This window comes from Cygnus olor, chromosome 27, assembly GCF_009769625.2.
Source record: "Cygnus olor isolate bCygOlo1 chromosome 27, bCygOlo1.pri.v2, whole genome shotgun sequence".
Classification (NCBI taxonomy): Eukaryota; Metazoa; Chordata; class Aves; order Anseriformes; family Anatidae; genus Cygnus; species Cygnus olor.
The window spans coordinates 4,625,341-4,651,318 of NC_049195.1; positions in this window are offsets into that span (position 1 = coordinate 4,625,341).

Consider the following 25,978-nt stretch of genomic DNA (forward strand, 5'->3'; position numbering starts at 1 on the left):
ATCCAATTGACTCTCCTTAGTTCTAGGAAAACTTGGGTAACTATTACACCTTCTGCTCCTAAAGTAAGCAGATGTGATAGTACCAATAGTTGCAACTGAAGTCAGGGGAACTAGCAAATGATTCTTCACTGCTAAATTACGTAAGCATCTGATATCTAAGCACTAGGTTTTTGAAGATTACCATCAAATAGGATAGGGTGATTCCAGCAAGGATGATGTGACTTGAGAAAACAAAGCAGTTAGAACTAAGCTTGAATAACATTATATGAAGGAATGTATGCAGATTTAAAATGAGCATACACACAGAGGCACACAAAGATATATATGTATGCAAAACAAAAATGCAAGATCAAAACAGAGAATGTTGAAAGCAAAGATCAGGTTTCCTTTGGGGATGAGATGTATTATCCCCTGTTTTATTTAATCCAGATATGACTCATGCTGGAGATCACAAGTGCAATGCAGAAGCAGACTGGCAAAATTCAAGAGGGCACTCAGCTATATAAGGAGATTATGCACATAATCTACACTGTTCGCCAATATTTATACGAGCATGTGATTCAGAGGGGAGTTTTGAAAAGTCTTCTACCAAAGACTTTCTCCTAAACATGTTAACTAAATGCAAACTTGATGTCTTTCAGGTTTAGAGATTATAGTTGCTAGGGCATCTTGACTGTTACCTGGAGTGTGAATTAGGAAATGGATTTAGTTGCAGCCATGGAAATACTAAAACTCCAGTGCTGCCAAGAGATTTAGGGGCAAGATGGATTCTGATGTAACTTAAAAACATGTTTTATTTTAGTTTTAATGGAAATATTTTTTTTTTCCATTTAATCTCTTACAGCAAGAATGCAAAGACACAAATCCTCCAACATGTTCCCTGAAGCATAATGAAATATTAAGAGTAAAGTCAAGTTTGCCCCTTCCTGTGAAGTTCACTATCTCTGCAATACTTCTTTCATTAACTATATGCCTTCATAGATTTGGTAACTAGTCCACTGCTTTAATACCATACCATGATTTTAAAAATGGCAGTGAAAGTGGTATCTGTGCTTCCCCACTGAGAATCTGCCCTAGAATGTTACTCCTTAGTATGTTAGCCTATGCAGGCTTTAGGCTAAAAAAGCTGGATCTTCAACTCAGGACCTAAAAATTCAGTCTTAACATCTGAAATCTCAGAATTCCAATGAAAAGCATCTTGAAGATGAAATTCTGCTTCAGATACCTATGTTTTGGTGAACTAAACCATCACTACAGATGTGGTAGTTGTCTCAAATTCCTGTACAGCCATGGAGAGAAACACACATGCTTTCATAGGCACAGCTCATCCCTTCCTCAGACCTGAAGCAGGGCATCCTAGAAGTGTTAGATGTCCTGAACTTCCCGAGGAGCTGTGGTGACTTGCCACGTGTCACCTAGCACATGTCACAGAGCAGGAATTAAAACCCAGATTTCCCCAAACCCAGTCCGTAATGCAAAACTCTCCCACCTGTTGATTAAGTCATTTTTTGAACAATGTTTTAAATCCACAAGCAATATCTCTAGATGAGTTTGGAGCTTGGCTCTCCCAAATTTATTCTAAAAGTAGCCGAGTATGTATTATACTTAGGTAGCTCTGTCTGTTGTTTTTTAGCAGCTAAGCAGAAGATTTCATTTTCAGGCAATGTCAATCCAACACCTTTCTACCAGCATCAGCTTCCCTTTAATTAAAAGTACAAAGCTCTGAAAAGAGCTTAACAATGGAAACACTTGCAGGCAACTCTACTATTAAATGAAAACTGTTTGCATGTCTCTATTGTTAATTATTATCATTACTGAGTACTCAATGCAGGGAACACATTTACACTAGTGCTCTGTACTCGGCAACAGTCTGCAATTAATTTCCAAGAATAAGTGCTACCACAGTGAAGAAAATGAACTAAAAGTATACACCCCCAATCTCTGTATTGTTCCTTTGACGTCCCTCCACCAAATTGACTCTGAGGTGTTCAAATACTGCCATCTTCAATGCTCATTAGCATCTCAAAGCCAGGTTTGTCTCTGAAACTAACTCTTCCAATTTCAGTAACACCAATGCAACATCAGTAAATTTTCAGCCAGAGCCTGGAGACATGGTGCCTAAAGTCTTCTACAGTGAGTGACAACAGACATCTGAATTCTGTATGGGTAGACAAAGGCCCTGACTTTCTCCTACAGGCTCTTGGCTCTCAGAGCAAAAAAAAAAAAAAAAAAAAAAAAAAAAAAGAGAAACTAACAACAAAAAAATTGATTTTTAGAAACTAGAAGAATTAGTAAACTAGAAAATAAAGGAGATTTGGAAATGCAGCACTACCGTGCTTCTCTTTCTCCTCCCTTGCTGCATTTCATTTTCTAACAGCCAGAGCTGAGGCACAGCAGATGCCAGCTAATCCTTCTAAGTTCCCTGCTCATACTTCTGCTCCATGGCTGGGAGGCCTGCTGTGTGCCAAATTAAAACACAGCATTCTTAAAATTAAACTTTGACAACCGCAAATAGGGGCCTGTTTCGCTCTTTGCTCCTCTGGATATCCACACTTGGATGTGATTTGGATCAGACCCTTTTTCATAATCTATGTTTGCCTCCTCTACTTTCAGAACACCTGTTTGAAAAGTCCTCCCTGAAGAAGGGAGAAATTCCTCTGAAGAAGGATTAGGAAACCTGATAAACACCACATCTAAACTAAGGCAATCTGCAGGTGGTTTAGGAATCAAAGAAATTAAATGATCAGTAACCTAAAAATTGTCTCTCTCTCTTTCTTCCTGTGGCCCGGAAGACTTCTACAGTGGTCAGGATAACTCACTGATTTTTTTTTATTTTTAAAACTGCCCCCATACAAATCAGAAAGACTGTCTGACCAAAGTGTCCCTCCTCTGATAATTGTGTAAACCTTAATATCATGGAAGTTGTATCCAGTTGCCTTGAAATGAATTGAAAGAATGCAGGAAGCTATACGGTGATTGACTGACACAGAAGAATTGTTTCCCCTTATTTCAGTATTTAAGCATAAATGGATAACCAGTGGTCAAACTACATAGCCTGCAAAACACCTTCATCTGAGTGTCTGAGGAAGGTTTCTTTTCATTGGAAACACTCCCATACAGCTGGCTCACCAGCGAGCCCAGCTTATCTAACTAGACTCATTACTGCAGTTTCTGAGTGTTAACACCTACTTAGATTTTTTATTTCCTGGCCTGTAATCTTCATTGAAAAGATGGAGGCGTCCCTTGAAGGGCAGTTGTCTGAAGGGAGATAGTTTAAGTGCTGGTATGTGAACTTATCTTTTTAGCTCTTTGGAATAGATGTCTGGCTAGCATCCTGCTCGATGCCACTCTGCAGAACAGCCTCAAGACCCTCCCCGGTGCTGCGTTAATAAGCAGGAGCTCACAAAGCGTAAGAGAAATTAAAAGAAAGGGAGGAGCACAAAGATGATGGATGAATATCTCAAGGGATCCAACTGCCAGCAGAAGCAACATTTCTTGGACAGTGAACCTATAATCCAGACTCAAATGAGAGGGATGCAAATCCTCAGAAGTATGAGATAAGGCAAGAAGAGGGAGGCTAATCTCGTACCTCTCCAACCTGAGACCAAAGACATTTTTAACGTAGTGTCTTGGGGGAGCCCCACAGAGCTGTACTAAGAAAAGATCCTTACATACACAGAAGAAGCTAAAAGATCTATTTATTAACATGAATGTTGGCACTAACTGATACATTATATGGTGAATATCATTCTACAATTCCTAATTGTAGTAACAAAAGAAAAAAGAGAAACCTTAGAAACCAACTCTCTGCTCTACTGTTTCTATTCCTTTACATTCCTTAATGCTATAGAGATTTGATTAAAAAAATTAAGTAAGAAGCCCAGAGAAAAAAAAATGAGAATAATAGGAGAACTATTATCATCATAATAATAAAAAAAATCAAATGGGAGAGCTCATAGAGTACATGAGAAAGCAGGTTAGGAATGCTGGCTTTTTCACAGGAAGAGGAACCTCAGGTATCTTCTTCAGAAATATCTGTTGAGTTGCTCTTCACTGTGAGTTAGTGGTATGAGTCTGTCACCCCTTGTTGAAGAAGAAACTTGTTAAATCTTCTTTTAGCAGCATATTTGCTTTTCCATTACATTATCTGCCCACATTCACCCACACAGACTGACTAAAGGCTTCCTGATCTAGATTTTTCCTTTTTTTCCCTTTCTCCTTTTGTTCCCAGCTCAACTGCAGTGTGACACACTTAACTTACCCTAATTTTCAAGCTGCCATAGGTAATAAGAAAATAGGCCTTTGCCACTAATGTGTAATCTTCAGCTGTTCTAGAGAATGTGTGAAAAGATTGCTTGAAGAACTCTGAAAACGTGCAAGTGGCTAAGGAACAGAAAAGCTGAGAGCATCCGTTCTCTGTCACTGACACAGAAGCAGCTTCCCAGCATAGATCTTCTATAGCAAAGTAAGATGCTGAAATGCAAACACAGCTATTGCAAACGGGGATTAAAGACTACAGTAGCTAAAGCAATCACTTCACAAACTTATTAAGTAAGGGCTCACACATAAAGGACTGTTGTCCCTCCAAAAAGAATCACAGCTTTAAAAGAGGATTTTTCTAATTTTCTCTTGTATTAACTGAAAATTTTAATAGGAATACCTTACCTGTGAAAAAGTTTGCCTTTATAAACAAGGCAAAAATATTTGCAATTTAGAGAAAACCTAGACTAGCATTGCTACTATCACCTCCCAGGCACCTGAGGGAGCTAGGGGGCTTTGAGTGCCCCCCTTTGATTGCCCTGATGAGCCCCACCCAGGACTGCTCCTCCCATGGGCTCCCTGTTGTTCACCAGCCCCATTAAGTTCCCACACAGCACTATCACACCAGCATGTGTTGTGTGGGGGATGCTGGATGGGCTCCTTGGTGCTGCTTCCAGGTCTGACTTGCCTCAGATATGGGGTGACTGGACCCTGTTGGTGGTGTCCTGGTTGTTAGGTGTAGGGTGAGTACTCTGAGCTCTCCACTGGGGTTCCTCACGAGGCAGTGCTGCTTGTGCTGCTTTGGGGCATTGCTGTGGTTCCTTAATAAGAGCCTGGACTGGTGGAAGTTTCCATCAGTGCCTGTAGTGTGACCATGGTGCTTCTTGAGCCATGTTAGTGTAAACAGCCTATTAGAAACAGGGAGGCAGGTTTTTAATTTAATTTTAGCTTAGAGAAAAGAAGGCTCAGGGGGACCTTATTGTACTTTACAATTATCTTAAAGGAGGTTGTAGTGAGGTGGGGATCGGGCTCTTCTCCCATGCACCAGGTGTTAAAACGTGGGGAAATGGCCTCAAGCTGTGCCAGCGGAGGTTTAGACAGTTTCTAGGGCATAGGTTTATTGTGGCTATTCAGCTAAGTCCTCTGAAAGATTTAAATTGTCCTATTCTGTACAAATTGCTCAAATTCAAACATGCAATTATTGTCTAATTGGACTTGAAGATTTTTCAGCTAGCTACCTACTAAATTACAGTGCAAGCTGGAAATGATTTGGCTGTTTAGAAGGCTCTAAGCAATTGTATCTCATGGTTGCCTTGTGGGGGTGAAAATACCAAGGATATTTTTGTAATGAGGTACTATAAAGCATTCCTCCCTGCCTCCTCCTTACTTCTCCTACACCTTTGCTCCAGCCCTTGAAGTTGACCTGGATTCCTCAGGTGGCGTACCTTGTCTTTGTTTGCTCTATAGGCTTCTAGCTGAGTTGAATTTGTGTGGTTTTCTGTCCATTGGGGTGTTCTGAAAGACAACAGAGAATCTCCACATTAATCCGATCTTATATAGAATACAATATTCTGCATGTTTGAGAAAAGGGAAACCTCCCCTGCAGTGTTCAGCACCTGAAGTAATAGCTATTAAGTCTCTGTGAACATTATAAAATATTTTCTATAGAGTCCTTGTTGCAATTTGCAAGTAACACTGCTCAAATAGTTAAAATGAGGCATTACAACTCCAGCGAGACTTGAGGTTTTGCAGTAGTAAGCTAGTACGAGGCTTGACTATGCTCATGAGATCCTAATCACTTTCCCAGATCCTGGAGTAGAGTGAAATGGTGTGTTCGTATTCAGGCACTCTCTGAAGCTTTACATTTGTCTTTCAGTAAAGACAGAATCGCAGAGCCTTCCACAACATGCGATTACAGGAAGACAAAACTGAAAGGAATCTCTTGTGGTCTTGTGTTCGCAGGCAGCATCAGTAAGACATAACACTTCTCACATTTTTCTCATCTCCCCTTGTAAATCTCTAGTGGAATAGAGATCCCACAGATCAAGTGTTACTCCCTAGATACTGTGTTCTGCTTTTTAACTACTCTAGAGATCAGAACATGATTTCTGATGTTTTTACCTTTACAAATTTTAGCTCCTTTTCTAATTAATATTTTACTGTTAGCTTCTCAGTGTTCAGCAAGAAAGGGGGTGAAATACTTCTCTGCCTCATAACTTATCTCACAATTAGATTAGTGAGTCATGCCACTACTTGCTTTCTTTGTTAATAATACCCTTTTGCACTGAATTAGAGTTTTAAGAGAATGGAAGAGGCCTCATCTGAAAGTAATCTATAGCCTGGTTAACTGAGTAACAATGTGAGGAGCTTAAAAATGGACTTTAAAGGCTCCTAGATAAAGAAGTAAAGTGCACCTATCATGCCTGTACCTGAACTGATTGCTCTACCTGCTAGGGGTGCTAGCTGAGTGCTGCACTACCAGCCTTCATACAGTTACCTCTTAACCAAGCCAGTACTTGGATGGCTTCCTGACATAACTGCGTCTGCTTGCACATGTGACAGCCACTTTGCCCTCTTCAGTAGTCTGTACACCAGGAAAGTTAAGAATGATGGTTCTTGTATCTGTAGTGGTCTTGCTAATATTCCAGTAGCCTGAGATTGTGTGCTAAAGTCAGAGTTGTCTCTGGGTGTGGGCAGTAAAAAGGAAATTAATGTATAAGAACATATTCCAAAAGCCTGAAGTCAGTCCAGTCAATAGGATGAAGCTTAAAAGTTTTATCTACATCAAGGACAGGGAAGTCAAAGGCCTCTCTGAACAAAACCAGTGATGCCCTGGGGTGGAAAGGCAAGCAGGCTGAAGGATGTGTCAGCAGCGGTGGTCCAGCTCGTGCTTTGAGCAACACGGAATTTGAAGATGAAAAGCTCCTAACATGTCGGTGCTCTCAGTCATCTGTCTGCCCACCTCCTGCTTGACTCAACTGCTCCAACAAAGGCGGTTATCCTTGATTGTGGGGAAGTCATGCTGAATTCGCATGGAGCATGAATTTGAATCTAGCTGTTGGATTTCTTGCCTCGACAGGTTTTTTAATTCTATTCCAAATTTTAAATTGCTGCACAGAAATAACCTTAATGTGGCCTGTAAATCCATGAACCTGAATTAAAAATTATACTTTTTCTGCTCTAAAATTGAGAATGTTTAATGCTTCACAGCTCACTGATTATTAGTGTGCTTCTTTCTAACCCCTGTAAACCAACTGCAAACCTTATCTCATGTTTTTTAGCTCCTTCAGCTTCTTCCCAGACTCGTGTTTTTGTGTCCTTTCTATCTCATGCTTATCAACATACACCGCTTGTTTCTCCCAGCCGTGGAAACGATTCCAGTAAGTCCTAAATGCTGTGGTGCTGCATCTAATGCTGCTCAGTATAGCAGAAGTTCCACGGCAGAGATGTTCTCCCAGCTACTGTCAGCAGGTGTCTGCCTATGCTCTCCTTCTCTGATTTTTTTTTTTGTTAATGTTCTTGGTTGTTCTCCAGCTCATCGCTGCTTTAGAAGACCCCATGGCCTCATCACCATCTTTTTTTTTTTTTCTGGACTTTAACAAGTAACTTCTCATTGTTTGATGCTTTCTCTTAGATAACATAGTAAAAGTCGCTAGCCATTGTAATTATTAGTATATTCCTGGAGAAAATTGTGACAGTATATATTGAAGGGCTTCCTGCAAGAGGGTACACAGTAGGTATCCAATTTCTCTTTAAATAAAAGGCACTTGTAACAGTCAGGGGCTTAAAAGAGGAGAAGGGAAAGGCAGCAAATAAGATTTTGAGGGACAGTGGGATTTACAGTGGTCAGAGCAGATAATCATGCTGAATTATATGACTAATTAGTCTTCATTAGCAAATCAGAGCAAATTATGATATAATGCCAAGGTTGTGTAACATGCTGGGTGGAGAGTTCGTTTTTTTTTTTTTTAAATCAGGGTTTAACCCAGTTTATTAAAATATTGGTCTTGGGTTTCAGTGTTCTGCCAGCGGGTTAAGAGAATGTAGTTTATAACCCAATCCCACTACTACTGATGTTTCGCATGGTTATATCTGCTAGAATAAATCTCCTATTTTGCCAACTATCACTTTATGAGGTTTTCTAGGAAAAGAGAAGCTTAGGGGATGATCATCATGGCTGGTTAGATGTTGGCCTTTCTCTGACCCATGAAAGACAAAGCCCAGCCATATAAGTTACACTTCTGGGTTTTGATGGGGAAGGATTTAAAGCACAGTTTGTATAACTGGATGTGGCTGTATGTACTTGTCCATCAACCCATTCTGATGCCTTTATAACACATCAGTTGTTAGACTAGCATCAAATCCTTTTTTCACTAGGAAGTCTACTGTGTATTCTGAACAAGGGAGCTATTATTTACATAATTTGTATCGTAGCATTATCTGGCTGATGTCCTACTGCTATTTAGCTTTCCATTCTTTTCCATTTAGACAAATCCTTGTCAAGTCCAGTCTCTGTTGCTTGCTTCAGTGGAACTGGAGGGAAATGAGTATCTGACTTTTCCTTAAACCCAACTGTAACTATATAAATGACTAATTCCTTAGCTCATGGCATGTCATTTGTCTAACACAACTTGCAAACAAGATTCAGACTACAGGAAAAGAGTAGGAGGTATATATTCTGGTAACTAAAGAATCCTGTGAACTGCAGAGGACCTGTGCTAAACAAGTAAAATAAAGAGCTGTGTTTTCTAGACTTCATTAGCAGTTAGAAAGAAAGGAATAGAGGGAAGAACCCAACAGCCAGCAGGTTAGAAGTTAATTAGGAGCAGCAGTAAGGGACTGCTTTTTATTCTGAAGCTTATGGGGTAGTTTAAAGCTTTTTAATGCCACTATAAAAGTTCTTGTGCTGGAAAGTCTTCTGACAAAGAAAAACAAGTCCCTGGGTAACTGAGCCAGGTTGCTGTCAGCTGTGGGGGTTCCTGACTGCAGGGTTTCTACATCTGCCCAGCAACACTCGTTAAATCCTGCATTTCATTTATTGAACAGATTTTGGGGGGAGGGATCAGTCAGGACTGTGCTTTGTCAGCAAAAGTACTCTGCTTCTGCTTTAACTTGAGCTGAAGAGTGAGCTGCATTGTTTAGAACAGTGGAAGCTAAGGAGCTCTTAGGAGGCAAAAGCAACATGTACAAGCAAAGCAAATGGAGAAGCTTTTGTACTTGCAACAGGTCATAAAAAGAAATGACGTAAAAATAGAGCTGCAGTAAACCAGAGCCTGACACTAGTTCTGTTCCGAACCAACATTTGTTCACCTCAGTTTCTTATCTAATCTGATGCCACCATTTAAACTCTGAGCAATAAGGCTGCTCATCTTGGCCTGTTGACCTTTTGCCATGCCATGTACATGCCATTTTGTGTGGGTACTGTGTGCCTCTGACAAGGCATCGGCTAACGTATTGCCAAAAGGATTGGATACCAGCAAGTATGTAAGAAACACTGAATAGGTAAACTGAACTGTTGTGCCTTCGTTTCTGGAAAACTTCACTTTTAAGATACAGGGAATGCTGAGGTTTCTTGTAGGGAAAACAGAACTTGTACTGATGTGATTTGATACTCGATTGTATCTTTGTGGCCAGAAAAGACTATTGTGAACTACCAGTTTGAAAACCAATATGCTACAGACAAAATTTAGTTTTGTCATGTCTTCTGTAAGTTGTTTGTAAACATATGCAGTCCTGATGACTTTGATCTGGAAGTTATCCGCACCTCTAACTTCCACGTTCCTTCTGGTGCTTCTGCATTTGCTCATTCCTGTTTGTTCATGGGTTGTTCCTTAATGCTTCTGTAATGGGTTCCTGCAGACTTGCACTTTCCCAAACACAGCGCACAACTTGGTTAGAATTTGGTATTTTACAAAGGTTCTCTACATCTACACTCTTCCCACTCCTTCTCCTAAAAGTCCTGAAGCCTTTGTCCTGCACTTCTTGTGTGGGAGGTATCGTAAGCAGAGAGCTGTGAAAGGGTTAATGAGCCCAGGCAAAGTTAACAAGGGATGGGCAATAAATGGCTCCAGCTGTGTATAATTAACTGTAATACTGTGAAGTAAATGACTTTTATTGGCAAGCATGTCATAACTTCATTAAAAGTCATATTTACAGCCCTCTCACATGAAATGAGTGCTTGTGTAGTCTGCAATTTAATGAGCACTCATTTTCACCTTGTTCCAATTATCTCCCACCCACCCCTCCCTCTCGGTGTGGGGAGCATGAAGATGAAATACAATGGGAGTGTAATTAAAGCTGGCACGGATCCTTTCAGGAAATGTTTTTTATTCCAGCACAATCACTTCTATTGCTTACTACTAATAATACTTTTTAAGTGTTTAAAATACATAATTTTCTTTGGTCCCCAAAGTGTTACTTAAATAACAGTTATTAAAGAATGTCTCTGTGGGAAAGGTTTCCCAGGCCCAGAACCCCTGATAGCTGGGCACCTGAAATGCTGTGTCTAATGAGGCACGGTGACCTAACTGAGGCAGTGTACACAATAGGAAATTAGTATCACTTAAGAGGAAAATTGCAATTTAGCTTAATTACAACTATATTTGTGCAGTGCAAACCAGTGGAAAGCCCTCGTAGTACCTGAAGAAAGCTCCTTTTCTCTTTCCAGAGCATTGTTCTGCGTAGCCCAGTGCTGCCTCCTGTTATCCTACTGCTGGCTGATGTAGAAGTTGGGGGAGTTGGAATCTCTCCGAGCCCTGGTGCTTTCCTGCTGTACACGGGAGGCACTGGCATTCCTGGTCTGGTAGCCAGAAAGGTCCAGGAGGAGGTCCAGATCAGACTTCTGAGGCTTGTGTGAGACTAGAGATGTGTATAAAGGAGAGGCAGTCAGACATGGGACTTCAGTGTCTACAATGCAGTATTTCTCCTGGCATTTAAAAGCAGATACACAACAGGGCACCTCAATTTGGGACATGACTTGAGTTCTCATGTGCCTTACCAATTTACAGTTCCCTTTCATTTTACAGCAAATGACATGACTGGCCAAGCTGTTAGCAAAGTTGTGTTCTTCTGATTTTGTCATCTACACTTTTCTTGTGGGCTGTACAGTAATTATAACAAGATTGTTTTTTCAGCACCAACTATGTTGTGGTCCCAGTTCTTGACTGACAAGTCACACTTAATAGCCCAGCACAACACTGTATGTGGACCTCGTAGAGTGGCATGAGAGCTGGCAGTTGCGTTCTCTTTGTGTTGTAGAGCAGCAGTCATTCCCGTACTGCTGCAGGGCCTCATTACAGATTTCAAAGTGGAGACGATGCTGCCTGTTGTGGTAGCTGAGCAATCTTTGGAAAGAAGGGGGATGCGTTCCTCTGATGGATGCTAACAACTGATATCCCTTGGGATCTACTCAGGGGTTCAGAATGAAGTAAGGGTTATGGGAGATTAATTACTGGGCGCTGCAAGTGACGTGATTAGAAACACATGATAAATGATTTATCTCATGGCACGGTGTAACAGCAGAGCAGTCGGTTATTCTTACCAAACACACATGTTACATTCACTGCTAAGAAAATGAATTAGAAGTTAAAGATCAAGGACTAGATCCTTTGCAGCTATAAATCAACTGAGAAATTACAATTGATAGTAGCTAAGAATTTGAACTACATAGTTATGCATGTCCCTTTAAAAAAAGAAGCCTCGGCAGAGGCTTTAGCCTGATATCTGTGTACTAGTACAGCTCTGCTTGGGCTAGTTAACCAGTCATAAGGTGTTCAAGATTAGCGTGAATGATGTTCCATTGAGATGGTAAAACAGCAACGCTTGCTTGTTTGTGCAGCATTGACAGTGCCTCTCAAATAAAACTACTTTGATGCCACCCAACAACTTACCCCCCCAACCTAGGGGGACGGTGATGAGGCCAATTATTTTTATATGAAATGCCTAACAATTAAGCAAACTGTAGCTGTTTGTAGGGTGCTGACAACACTTGTACTTGATTGAGAAAGGCTAGTAAAGCACAGTAAAACAGAGCACCTGCTCTAGCAGGAAAAGTATCCCTGCCTTGACTCATTTGGCAGGAGCTGAGCTCGTCTCACCTTAACGCTAACCCTTTCCCAGACTACAAGCTATTAGCTGCTTTTGTGACCTTTTTCTGGCACTAACAAAGCTGCTATATTATTCATAAGCAAGAAGATCAGATGAGTTGTGTGAATTCTAACAGCTGATCTGAAAATGCTACAGCTTTTTAAGCTCTGTAAGGATGGGAGGGTTATCTTAAGAGGCCTGTCAGTGTAGATTACTGTATGTGTTACAGTGATGCTTGAATGCCTCTAACAAGGTATTCCTGTGCCGAGCTGAGTGAGACACCCTCCACGTATTGCAGATCTTGCCATCCAAACAGTCGAGATAACTTCTTACCCTATCTTGGCAGTGAGGGGAGCTGCAGAGGCACTAAGAAGTCTGGAGAGGCTTTACAGCCAGCTGGGTAACACTTGCCTTCCAGTGACAGCATAGCCAGCTGCCAATTTATTTATCCAGGTCTGTATAACGGGTTGCAGTCTGCGGAGAGCAGTGTGCCACTGGTTCAAAAGCGAGCACAAGGACAGCCACTAGTGAGCGTGGGTTGAGGCTGTCTGTGCCCCGGTGCCATTAGAGCAGCACGTGTGTGTAACTCCGGTGACTTGCCTGAGGTTACACAAAGTCTTTGGAAGAGATGATTTCTCAGGTCATATTTTTTCTGCACACTTTGGTTTTTCCCAGTTGTTTCTCTTTGCAACTCAGTGTCCTGAGCCCTTCCATGAGCTCTGCTGAACTCTGTCACTTTTGAACAGAATTATCTGAGGGTTCATGGTTGCATTTAGCAGTGCAAAAATCATTCAACTGACATTAAAAAAAAAAAGCCATACTCTTCTAAGAAGTGAAGGCTGAAATCTGGCTTTTGAGAAGTATTACCAATCTTTCCAAAAGATTTTGGTCAGATTATCTTCAGACTTAGCACGAGGACAATGCTGTTACTCTAAAGAATGGAAGTACAATTTCTGTGTTGTGACACACACCTCCAGCAGCTTCCCAGGAAGTCTTGGTTTGACAGTGTACAGACATGTCTATGCTGTATCCTCTGGAATGTTTTCCCATTTGCTTGCTTTCCAAAGACTTGATGCAGTTACTGTACAGCCTTGTTTAGCAATTAAGATGCTCTCCTGCATACTTTACATCGTGAATATCATTGATAATTGTGCAATACAGTAATTGAAGATAGCAATGATTAATTCCTGCGATAAAACTTGTCCTTGGAACAATTGATTTTACTGCCAGAAATGTACAAGCATCCTGATGGAAATACTCTCACATAATTATTGTTATTAGTTTAAGCTTGTTGGAGGAGAGAGAAATGAAAAAATCAATTACTTTGGATTTGTCATCACTAATCTGTTATGATCACTTTAATACAGCAGTGTTATAACTCAAGGCATGGCTTTCCTAATTCATGAGCTATTAGAAAAGTTTACAGAAATTGTAAGAACTGAAAAAAAAAAGGATATCATGAGAGGAGATTACAGCTGTTAAGCTGTAGGACACTTTCTTTTCTAATGCCCCTGTCTTATTAAAAAAACAATGATGGGGGGGGGGGGGGTTGTGTGTACCAGCAGACCGGTCGTTTGAGTTCTAGGTTTGTCCATAGCTGAGCTCACACAATTGCTGTGCATGAACCAGTCTAAAGCTACTTGCTTGCGGGAATATCGTGGAGCATATTTTTGGAAAGCTCTTAAACTTGGGCCTGATTTTTTTTTTAACGGGATGGTAAACAGCATTGAAATTATTATTTACTGGTCAACAGTTCTGCAAAACCTGGCTCCTGCAGCTGCAGGAGTTAAACCTATTTTGAGAGTTCATATTCATTCCACTGGAGTGGAATGACTCCTGGTATGTATTAGTGAAACTTAAAGGAAATTGCTCACAAATCCAACAGAAGAATGCTGCTCATCTTTGAAGCATCTCCTGTTCTTATTTTCTTCTCTTAAGCAAGGTTAGAGACCATGAGAGCACAGAAAGTTCCTGCTTACTTGCAGGCTTGGTGGGACAAGCTGATCAGCCAAGTTCTCCTGTGATTTTTTTCTGGCAGCTAAACTGACTTTGTTATTTAGAAAACTTATTTCTATAGCTTTACTTGGATTCCTGGTACAAATAGGAAATCTATTCCACTTTTTTGACTTATACCCATCAAATATCTGTCAGGTCCATCTTATTGTACTCAAGCTAAATGAACAAAAATTAAATGTAATAGCCACTCCATTACATTCTCCTGCCTAATGTCATCAGCTTCTCTTGGTTCTTTTAGTTGAACTTTTATTAGTGGATTTGCCAAAATAAGAACCTCGTAAGAGTGCATCTCTGGCTGCTTTTAGGATGCTGACAGTTTGGCAACAAAGGCAATGCTGCTTCTATGCACTACTAAGCAAGGGTGAGTCCTGACACTATTCACTTCCCCTCCCTTGTGCCCACCTTAACTCTTGTCTGTTTTGGCAGCAGTGCAAGGGGGAGGCAGGTTGTACCAAATTAAAAAGACTGACGTAAGCAAAGCAGAGCAAGTGGTTCCGACCTGTCAGTGCTGGATTATCACAGGACGGGTTCCAATGGGCTAGAGGGCAGCACAGAGTTGTCTTTCGTATAAGACCATTAGTAGTTTGAATATTCTTAAGTTGGTATTTTACCCTTATTTCCCATACCTTCGCAATTGTATGACTTCTGTGTATCTTCTGTTTGGCAAGTGGGGGAAATAAGCAGTTAATTTGACTTAGCTAATGCTCTAAAATTTCTATAGTTAAAGCCATTTACATAGAAGCTGTTGCCCCCCCATCCATAAGGGTGGGAGAGTAGCTTGGGTCTGCGGTATAATCAGAGAAACAGACTGTAACAAGCAGAGCTCTAGCAGTGCATGGACTCCAGATTGTAGCAAGTAGCAGTTGCACGCTGCTGGAGCAGGTATTAAGCTGATAAATCATCAGTGCATATTCTGTGAGGAGGCTTTTAAAAGAATTATCAGGAGCAGGAAGCAGACTGGTAGAAAAAAGGAATTTTCTCTCTAATGGCTGCTGGAGGAGGTATTTACTAGGAGCTGTAATCAGAGCTGGGTAGGCTATAGCACAGGAGTGCCTTTGTGAGGCTGGTGGTGTGTTGCAGCATAGGATGGATTACAGCTGAAACAGACCTGCAAGATGATTCATTTTTTTTGTTTAGGTAGTGGAGAACAGAAACTATCGCAGAGTTCTGCACTTATGAAACAAAACAACTTACCAGAGACTGAAACCGAAGAGGGTTTTTCCCATTGCATTCCCTACAGAAAACTTACATGCATATGGGGATGTTGAGTCGGGGCTTGGGATGGGCAGAGTTCTAGATGCCTTTTTGGGCAGCTCAGTGCCTGATCCACTGACCAGACTGCAAATGTGCTCAGGTCTGACCCAATGGTTAGATGGCCTCTATTGTTTGTGCTGCTACTGAAATTCTTCTAAATCACCCGCAAAATACAGAAGGGCAGGTAGCTGGGGTCTGAAGTGACTGAGTACACTAGTGATCCGGACTATTCCACTTCCAACCCTTACTCTAAGGGTTTAAAAAGTACTTTGAGTCTGCAGACGGGAATTGCTGTATGTATCTGTTCTTATATGAGTTAAATATGTTAATATTACTGCACATCAAAGACCTTTGTGTATTTGTACATGTACCTGAGGCCAGTACTATATTTTTGTATTGTTAGAAATCCTTTTAACTACAAGAACATTAAGCTGAAACCAATTATTTACAGAGTTGGTGAAATGAGCCCTCTGTCTACTTTGTAATAAGAGCCTACAAGGTGTTAGTGTTGTTATTGGCCCTGTCAGAACTCCTTTCCAGAATGTAAATCTATGGCTGACTTTTACAGTGCTGGCCAAGGAGGTTCTGTGGCTAATCAATATTTTGTGGGCAGTGAGCCAATGTTAAGGCCAAATTGTTGAATAATGAGAAAAGCAAAGAATACATGAACTTGATGCTTTGAAGTTCCATTGTCAGTGTAAAGATTTAGGATATTGCATCTGACCTGCAAATATTTCTCAGAAACCTACAGCATTAACGTCTGGACAATCCTGCTGAAAATCATTGGTGAGAACATGATAAAAGAAGTCTTTGAGCACTGAAATGAGATGCTATAGTACTGTTAATTTTAGTGACTGGGGATGATGTGAACATTATGGATGTTACAAATAACAAGTTACGGGACAGTGGATTTTCGTGGAGATTACACTCAGTTGGCCCCAGCAAGACTGGGAGGTCACTTCATTCATTCTTAAGTGCACTTAACAGTAAGCCCTGGCTAGGCCCATCAGCCCCAAAGGTAACAAACTGCCCCCCTCTGGGGGACAGGGATACACTTCTGATGGTCAGGGTGGTCTCTGGCTGCTGTGTGTCCTCTCCTAGTTATCTTCCTGAATTCTGAGAGCTTTGTGACAAAGCTGTATGACCTGGTGCTCATCAAAAGAATCGAAATGCCAAATATGTCAACCTGCACTGAAGCATCTACTTCAAAATTAGTGTCCAGATGATATGATTCATCATGTTATACCTTGTAATAGAGATTAAATGATTGTTTCTGCTTTGTAGTATATTTATGTATGTGTCATTATTGTGGTTATTCATTTCAGGATGCTATTGCGCTATTTTGTTGCTGATGTTTTCGTGGGCATACTACATCACCACATGCACGGTCACCCTAACAAGTCTGTGCTCAGCTGCATGTCACCCTAATATCTTGCTTGCTGAACCTGCAGTGACTGTATGAATATTCTGCCCTGAATGATGGATTTATGTTATGATAATGTGCAAAGCTTAAATGCTCTCACTAGGGCTTAATGAATGCATCCCAGTTAAAAATAATTAATTCTGCTCTCAGGGATTGATTTGGACCACAGGATCAGTAGCGTAGCTAAGGCTTCTACCCTTAGCCCTGAAAACAATTTTCCCAGCAATGAAGATTAATCCTTTTTTATTGTGTTGATGAAATAACAACACGATCATAAAGCATAAGAGAACAAGGGGAAGTTGACAAAGTATATCTTTGATTAATTGCCGTAATAGATTGCAGGTTGCTGACGGAGGAAATTTTTTCAATACTCATTTTTCAGTGTTTAAAACCTTAATGTGAAAGGGGAAGACAAAGAAGAAACAGCTAGCTAAATGCCATGAACAATTTTATGCATGTGAGCCACCTAGCAAAGCAGCCTGAAGGACAGCTGCTGTTACCTTGGGTGGGAACTCTGAGACAGCAGGATAGAAGGACAGTGCAATGGTTAATGTGATAAAGTGGGGCTTCGGACCTAGCTGCAGTCCCTAGCTTCCACCTGGGTATGTGTAGCTTCATCTAAATTATGTTAACTAAGTGCTAGAGCTTGTACTGAAATAGTAACTTTCTTTGTAGCTCATACTAGAAGCTCAGCTTATCTTCAGTTTGGGACGAGGTCCTGGTTCCCTGAGGAGCTCACCTATGTTAAAGATGACCATGTGCTGGAGGACTTTGGGACAGAATTTCTCAGCTCTGCAGTGTCACGACAGAACATGTCAGCACCAAGGTAAGAGACTTCATGTTGAAAGTAGCATTGTTTTGTGCAAAAAGCTTGTTGCAAAAAATATATAGTCTGTATTTTTAATTTGTTTTTTGGTCATCCACTGAAATTCTTTGGCATTTGAAAATCTGAGGAATTGGTAAACTATTGGCAGTCTACAGGTGATGAAACTGAGTATAGGGAAATGTGTAGAACTTGAGCTTAAAGAATTCTAAGCACAGCTCCACAGTTTTCCAAAGCTTTTTGACTTCTGACTCCAGCAGGGGCTGTGACAGCTCAGAATCTAAGATCACACCTTGGAGTGCCACTTGTGAAAACATTAGCCAAAGTGACTTATTAAACTTATCAGAGAATCAGTGGTGCAGACAGGTCTAAACCCAGGGTATCATGACTCTTCCAATTAGTTTAGGTAATTAGGAGAAACAGTGATAGTCACTAATTAAGAGTGGGTTGTTGCTCAGTTAGATGGGCTTTGGTACGTATGCTTCCAAAAGAATGGAGAACAGATCCCCAGGAGGGACAGTTACTCTGGTAAAGATTCCAGCAGCTGTTCCAAATGATGCACCATGGACCTGTAAATTTAGCAGATTTTGTTTTCTTTTCTCGTTTTGAAACTAACTGCTGTCGCATTAGAATCAGCTCAACTATTTAAAATTTTCCCCAGAGAGGCTAGTAATTAAAGTACATTTTTCCCCTTCAGTTGCCAATCATGCAACTCTAAAGTGGGTCGTCACCTATCTTGTTAAACAAAAATCCTCATGTTCAATAAGCAATACAATTTCCCTCTAGGGAGGGGAAAAAATCAAAATCAGGAGGAGATTGAGGTGCTAAAGAAAATGTCTGTGCTTGGTTTATTGGACCCCCATCTCCTGGAGCAAGCAAGTCAGACATGCTATGAAGTTAGGTGCTTTTTTACAAGTTATGCTGCTTCCGTGAGCTCAGTTCATCATTTGCCTCTGCCTCCTACAGAATGCAAGGAGATGTAACCTATTTTTGCTGGTGAGAATTTACTTCTTTCAGTTTATTTTTGCCTGGATAAAAAGCATACAGATATTATTGCATCTTAGCTAACCTGAGGTGGTTTGGAGAGCTGCTGAAACTTGCCCTACAGACACCTTGTAGATTCCCTGGGAAGGCAATTGAGAATGGAAGAGCCTGCACTAATAACCAGCATAAAGTTGAGAGGAGTGTATGCAGCGATTTATCCTGATACTGTGCGCGGGGCTGGGTTCTGCGCTGTCTGAGGAACAGCTGCCTCTCCTCGAGCAAAATAAGCCATGACTGGGAGATGTTTGCTCGCCCTTACTGGGGGGCGTACGTGGCTGCCCTCGCTCTGCACTCCCAGATAGACACAGCAGTGGGGAAGCGGTGCTGCGAGGTAACGATAGGAGCACAGAGGATGCTCTCACTGCCCATATGCATTAGTTAGACAACTCATTCCTTCAGCTATCTGAAAAGTTGACTTTCCTGCAGCTATCTCCATGACTTAATGAGCTGCCTGTCTCCTGACACCCGGACCCTGGGAGAAAGGAGGCAGAGCACAACTTCTGCCAGGGCTGCTGCCCCAGCAGCTTGATTCGCAGCGAGGTGTCGGCAGTACGGCAGCCTGCAGTACCATCTGCTGGCTGACACCACCTCTGCTCCCGTGTTCCATCTTCGTATCGGCAGAACAGTGTTTCCTGCTAAATTACCTTCAAACCACAGGAGAGAGCACTACAGCTATGGAAAAATAAGCATTTTGACATGCTGCTTCTATTGGACGGTGGGACAGTTATATCTTTCACAGACCTTTTACGGGTGCAAGCTATCAGGCACCGCATACTTTCTCAACGGCAAGTTAGTACTATGCAAATACAGCAACCTCATTTAGTAATAACTTCATGGCCCATTATATTTAACTGATTTTTACTATAATTGTTTGAAGAACTTAATGAATTGCACTTAACTATTTAATATTTATTCATGTACTAGCGAGCTGATAAACCAAATGAGGGATAGAGCACTGTTTGATTTGCCCTCTGTACAGTAAAGCAGTCCTGTTCTAAAAGGGGCAGAGAACTCAGCACAGTATAAGGCATGTGTGCCTACTTTGATTCCTCCCAACCTCCTTTACCTGTCCTAAGAAGAGGTGGCTCTATTTTTGGAGCTTATATGGCCACTAGTAATGCCCAACAAAATGCAGAGGATAACAAACTCCATGTGTAATAAGCTCAGCTGGCTTTCTCTATGTATTATAGCTCTTCTTTCATGATCTTCAGCTGGATGAAATTAATCACCACTATTAGTGCTATTACAGCACTGCACACTTTCATACAAAGGCTCTATAAACATTAAAGCTTCGCAAGCCCTGTTGGTGGAGCTCCATAACAACAAAAATGTCTGTGACTTTTGTACCCGTGGTAAATCTCATATGGATCCTATAGAGGGGTTGATGTACAATCATGTAGCAATTGTCTCGTCTGCTAGCATTAGATGCAGAGCCACAATGAAGATGAGTTATCTGCCATGCAGACAAGGAGCTTCAAGTATGGCCCTTTAACACTGTGGTGTGCTGTCCTGTATGTGCAGCTCTCTGCATTTTAATATGCCAGACAGTTGAACTTGCTTTTTCCTGTGCATGAGGCACTGTGCACTTGGCAGTAACTGGGCACTCAAGGGGTCATAGGCTGAAACAGTGTCACCTCAGAAATTGGGCACAGAGCTGAGGCAACAGAATCAAGGTCATAAAACCTTGCTGCAGGGGTGGAAAACAGAACTCAGAACTCGTGTGTTATGTATGCTAATACCTGTAGTAGAGCTGAACTCTCATCATGGATAGATGCTGCTTATTGGAACGTGTGAACTCTGTCAAGGGGTTGTATAACTGATGCTAATGAGAATTGAGACAGCACAAGATAATATTCCCACAAATAGGGCTCTCAAATAGGAGCCAAATCTGTTTTGTTGGCTGAGAGCTGAGAGGATTGCTGTTGTCTAGAAAAATGTCCTGGGGACTCCTCAGGCATAGCTCTGCTTTGTGTGAGCAGCACATTGCTGCAGTGTTGTCCTGATCAGGGTGTCGTCTTATGAATGAACCATGAAAATTTCTCTTGCTGATCCTCCAGGGCATGTGGTGAAATATTTTTGAGGCAGAACACTGATCTTTAGAACTTGACTAAAGAGTTCTCCAGTCCCTGCTGCTGTCACTCTTCACCAGCACTGCATTCCCTTACTGTTATTATTTTTAAAGTATTACCTTTTACAATTTATTCCGGGTGAAGGATTGCTGGTTTTGGTACTTCAGGGCACATGACAGAGCAGTATAATTTCAATAGTTGAACATATATTGTACTGGTTGGAAAGAATTTCTAAAATGATTATGGAAGGCTTGTATTAGCTCACCAGAAGGGAGGAGACTTCCATTTCCTTCACCTGTGAGGAATAATTCTTCCCATCCACTGTTGGTTCACGAAATAGCTATACTTATATCAAGAGTGGAAGTGAAACAAATGTAGTTCTTGATGCAAAATGTCCATATAAATGAAGCCACAAAGCAAGAACTTGTGAATTCTCCCTTCTGCAATGGAACTTCCAGCTTTTGCATAACTTCATGTATAGCTCCACAAGAATTTCTGGTTTTATTTTTATATAAAACACTGTATACAAATTGCAAGTACTATCTTAGTATTTCTGTGGCACACTTTTAGACATTTTATCATTATTCTTCATTTAAAATGTCAGCCTTGTTCTGACAATTCTGTGCTTGGTTTGAATAGCGTTACAGGTGTCAGGCCAGAGCTGTCAGAAATAGTGATAAAGACTGCACATTTTCTTTCCTAACAGTAAGCATAAATTCCCGTGTAGGAAGACTGGATTGAACTGTTACTGCAAATTGCAGGTTTTCCTATACATCAGGATCTCTCCACAGTAAAAGCTAGAGACTATTTTAGTTAAATCTGGAGTTTCATTTTCAGCAAAATAGTATTCTTCCTGTCTCAAATACATCTTGCCTGTTAAAACTTTCCTTTGACTTCCCATCTATTTTCTCTCCTGCTGGGCAGATATGCATGTTTACAAGGGGCCATGACAGGAAAGCTCCTGCCTTGATTGCTGTGTTCCAGCCAGGTTCATGCACCAAGCTTTGTCACTGTATTCTCTAGGCACAGGAGAAAGAAATGGTTAAGAACCGTATCTTGGTAGGGACGGAGTTCTGGGTCATGGGATCTCAGTGCAGAAACATGGAATTTTCTTCCATTTCTACACCTTTCCAAGCTCAATGTGAGGGTAGGGAGTCTCAAGAAGAAATTCCCATGCTGCAGACTTCTGCCCAATTGTTTTTAATTTGATAGTCTACCTTCTCTCCAAGCATCAGGTACTAGCTGGAGTCAGCATACGGACTTGATGGGCTAATGAGCTGATATGGTTTGCCAGACTACAGCTTTCTCCATTTGCACCTTGGTAATATTGCTTACATGTCAAAAAGTTGGTTACTACAGCATACAGGAAATTAGGGTTGAAAATCTGTCACAAGACTAGGGAAAAATAACTGAGAAACATCGCTTTTGAGATGAGTGCAGCATTAGCTGTTGTCCACACAGGGAACTCTGTGTCACTTTTACGTAAGGGTAAGGGTGTGATTTCTCTTGAGTCACAAGGAACTTCTTCCATCTGTTTCACTGTATTCCTATGGAAACCCCCTAACAGTGTAAGAAGCACATGCAGGGCTTCCAGTTAAGAGCTATGAATAGTAACAGTGAGGATATGTGTTCTGAAATCCATCCATTAATCAAACACTTCAGTGTGCAGATGCAAGTATCGTTCTGCTAAAATTGTGGTAACTTTAAAAATTGTTTCAATGTAAAGTCTCTCTTCCCTTGTTCTCCCTGCTGAATTGCATTTATAAGAGAAAAGCCAATCCAAATAGTAAGAGCTTACTAAGGAAAAACAAGTCAAAACAAAAAGGCAATTTAAATCTGTGCAATTTCCTCAATTTTTCTTGTATGTCCTGGTTGCTGGACCTCAAGGGATAGCTGCACTTTCTGATCAGTACTAATAAAAAATTCATATTTGTCTGGGCTATTATGTGCAAAGTAATGGGTAATCCCTCAGGTTAGAGTGAAAAGCAAGTCAAACATTGCAGGAGACCTTTCCATTTTGAAAGATTTCGGAAATAAGCACAACACAAACATATAAGGGGATCCAATTATATGTAAACAAACTGTTTTTGCAGTCTCCTCCTTAGAAAACACAATTAGATTGCCAACAAGATTGCTTTTGGATTACTTGGATTAAGCATTGTATTCAGAGGCTTATGAAGTTCCTGGGATTTCATTTTTTTCTGAATCTTTACGTTTTAAAGCTCAGTTATATAGGGCTTACAGGATGTACTAAGGTGCATCTGCACAGTCCTCAAGTGCATCTATTCCTTTGAACAGATGTTGCTGTGGTAAAACGTGGTTCCTGGTGATAAGGAAATGGTTAATCCATATCTAACAAAGATATATATAATACTCAACTTGCTGAGTAACCTGAAGTTAATTAAAAGAACCTCATAGACATAAAGAAATAGAGAATTAAGGCTGTCACTTTCTGATAAAGTACTGAAATCACTTAAGCTCTGTCCTAGGGGGAGATATGCCTTCTTTCTTTGCGTGCAGAGTCTTTAGTTATAGAGTACAAGGATGAAAAAGTGATTCAGCTAGTCTTTCTCTCTTCGTCACCAGTTACTAGAACCAAACAGTAAAAATGAGATTAAAATGTTCAAGAGAACTGTCACCTTTTGCTGGTTTTGAGATTCAAAGATTTTTAAATAATATCTGATTTAATGTTTTATGAAAAGATTCCATTTAAGTTTCATTAAAACCCTGACTCCATTTCATCAGCCTTCTCACAATGATGTTTTCCTATCTTAACCTCCTTTTTAGTGTCAGGTGCTTCAGAGGGCAAGAAACTTTGAAGTGCCTTAAGTAAAATTCTTACTTAGTAGTCTTGTCTAATATTGTCTTTGGTAATATTGCATTATATTTGTGCTCAAAATGATTTGTGGCTTCTACCCAATATCCTCGTTTTATACTATACTTATTTGTGACAGTAGTCACAAGATGCACTACATTCAAAATCCATCCTGAAGGTGCTGTACAAACCGTTCCTTCCATTCGGCTTTTTTGTGGAAAAGTAAATAGATCAACGAAACTTCGCCTTAGTTGCTAGTGTTTACATATTGTTCGTAAAGTTTCTCATTCGTGCTAAGTTTGTACAGGTCCTTTTTTTTTTCTGGGGTAGCTGTGAAATTATTCCTAATTTAACAAGTGGTCAGTGATGCAATGATGGTGAGAATTGGGCCTTTGGATATTACAAATGAGATTGGGAGATCTGGACTGGAGTGAACATGACAGCCAATTCAGCTATTCCAGAAGCTTGAGTTATGCTTGCTGTATTAATGTGTAACCCCAAGTCTTCCAGGAATCTAAGCTGATAAATCAGACTTTCCTCATGATGGGGAAACGGCTTGTACTCTTGATCTCCAGACTAACTTCTCTTGGTCATCTCTTTCCAAATGGCTCAAACAGAAGGGTATTGAAAAGACAAAAATAGAAATATGAAGCAGGCACAAAATCACCAAGTATCCTACATCTGTGAAGTAAGGCAGTACCATGAATATTCCACTTATTTTTCTTTTCATTAAATATCCTTTTCTGCTTGTTGTGGAGTCTCTCTCATGAAGGCAACTTAGTCCCTGGCTGTCAAATCTTCTTGTCTAATTCTCCACTTCCTTGATTATCTCTTGCAAACATTGCTGGCTTGAAATATCAGGCAGCTTTGAACCATGGTAAATAATTCATTTTTTTTATGAACTTTGAAAACTTGGTGCATCATTTTATTCCCCAAAGTGAATCTGCCTGGCACTGCTGTTTTCGGAACAAACCTCTGCTACAAGGGATAGATAGGAAATCAAGTCCTGAAGGAAGTGGTGAGGGATGCGTGAATGAATTCTCCTGAGAAGGGCAGTAGGGTTGTTGCTTATCTGGTGAATTCCTTTCCAGATGAGAATTTCATGAAAGAACAATAACAAAGCCCCAAGTTCACAAGTCCCATTGTTCTCATGGGGTTCTGGATCCTTTGGTTTACATAAAGAGACTGTTCACAAAGTGTGAATAATAGTGAAAATAAAACTTTAAGTGTTTTTTATTTCCCTTCTGTTCCAGCTTTCTCATGGCTACAAAACAGTAAGTTCCTTCCTTGCTGTATTTTCTGCTTAACTGCCAGGTCTATTTAAGTGTCTTTTGTAGCAGTTTTCTAATTTCACTATTGGTTTAATGCCACCTTCCTTCTTTTTCCTAGTAATTGATTGTAAGAGAATGCAAGATCTGTGTATGTATTGTACTAGACCAATCTAACACTTATTTTGAAATCAAATAGGAAAGAGGATAAGATTTTCTCACTGCGATGCAGAAAATGTCTATAGTTCAACATAAGGTTTGGGAACAGAAGGTCTTCAGGATCAGTCTGACCTTCCATGGATTTTTCAGTAAACTGAGGACTGCGACGCAGTCATTGGTGCTAACAAATAATTGCCTGCTCTCTTGAGTAGAAATGAAGTGGTATAAGATAATTGTGACCCATTTGGCCTGAACAAAAACCGGTGCTGCATCACTTATCCTTTGTGATCAGAAAGAATGAAGAAAAATTGACCATTGTTCCATTTCTTGTTCAATTTTTGGAAGTCACTGATGTTACTGCCAGCAGACCTATTATTTTTCCCTTTTTCTTTTCAGGAGCTAAGACTTAGTTTCATTCAGGATATGTGAAAATAAGAAGGTAAGTCTTGCTACATTTCTGGTGTAATTAACAAAGTTTAGGCTATGCTTTTTGCCAACAAATGTAACAGTAACAGCAACCAAAGAGGAAGATGTAATTGTGCCAGCTAGAGAACCTTTCTTTTCTTACAAATTTTGTCTCCATCATTTGGCTTCCTTACAGAAGTTTCTCTTTGTGAAATTGAATGGGGGAACCTAAATGATGAGTTCACATTCAGAGATCAGTGGTGAATGATGCTGGAAAATTAGGTAGGAAGGATGACATTTTCTTACAGGGACAGTGAAAATGAGGGTTAATTTTAACTTCTAGAGCTTTCCTTTTTA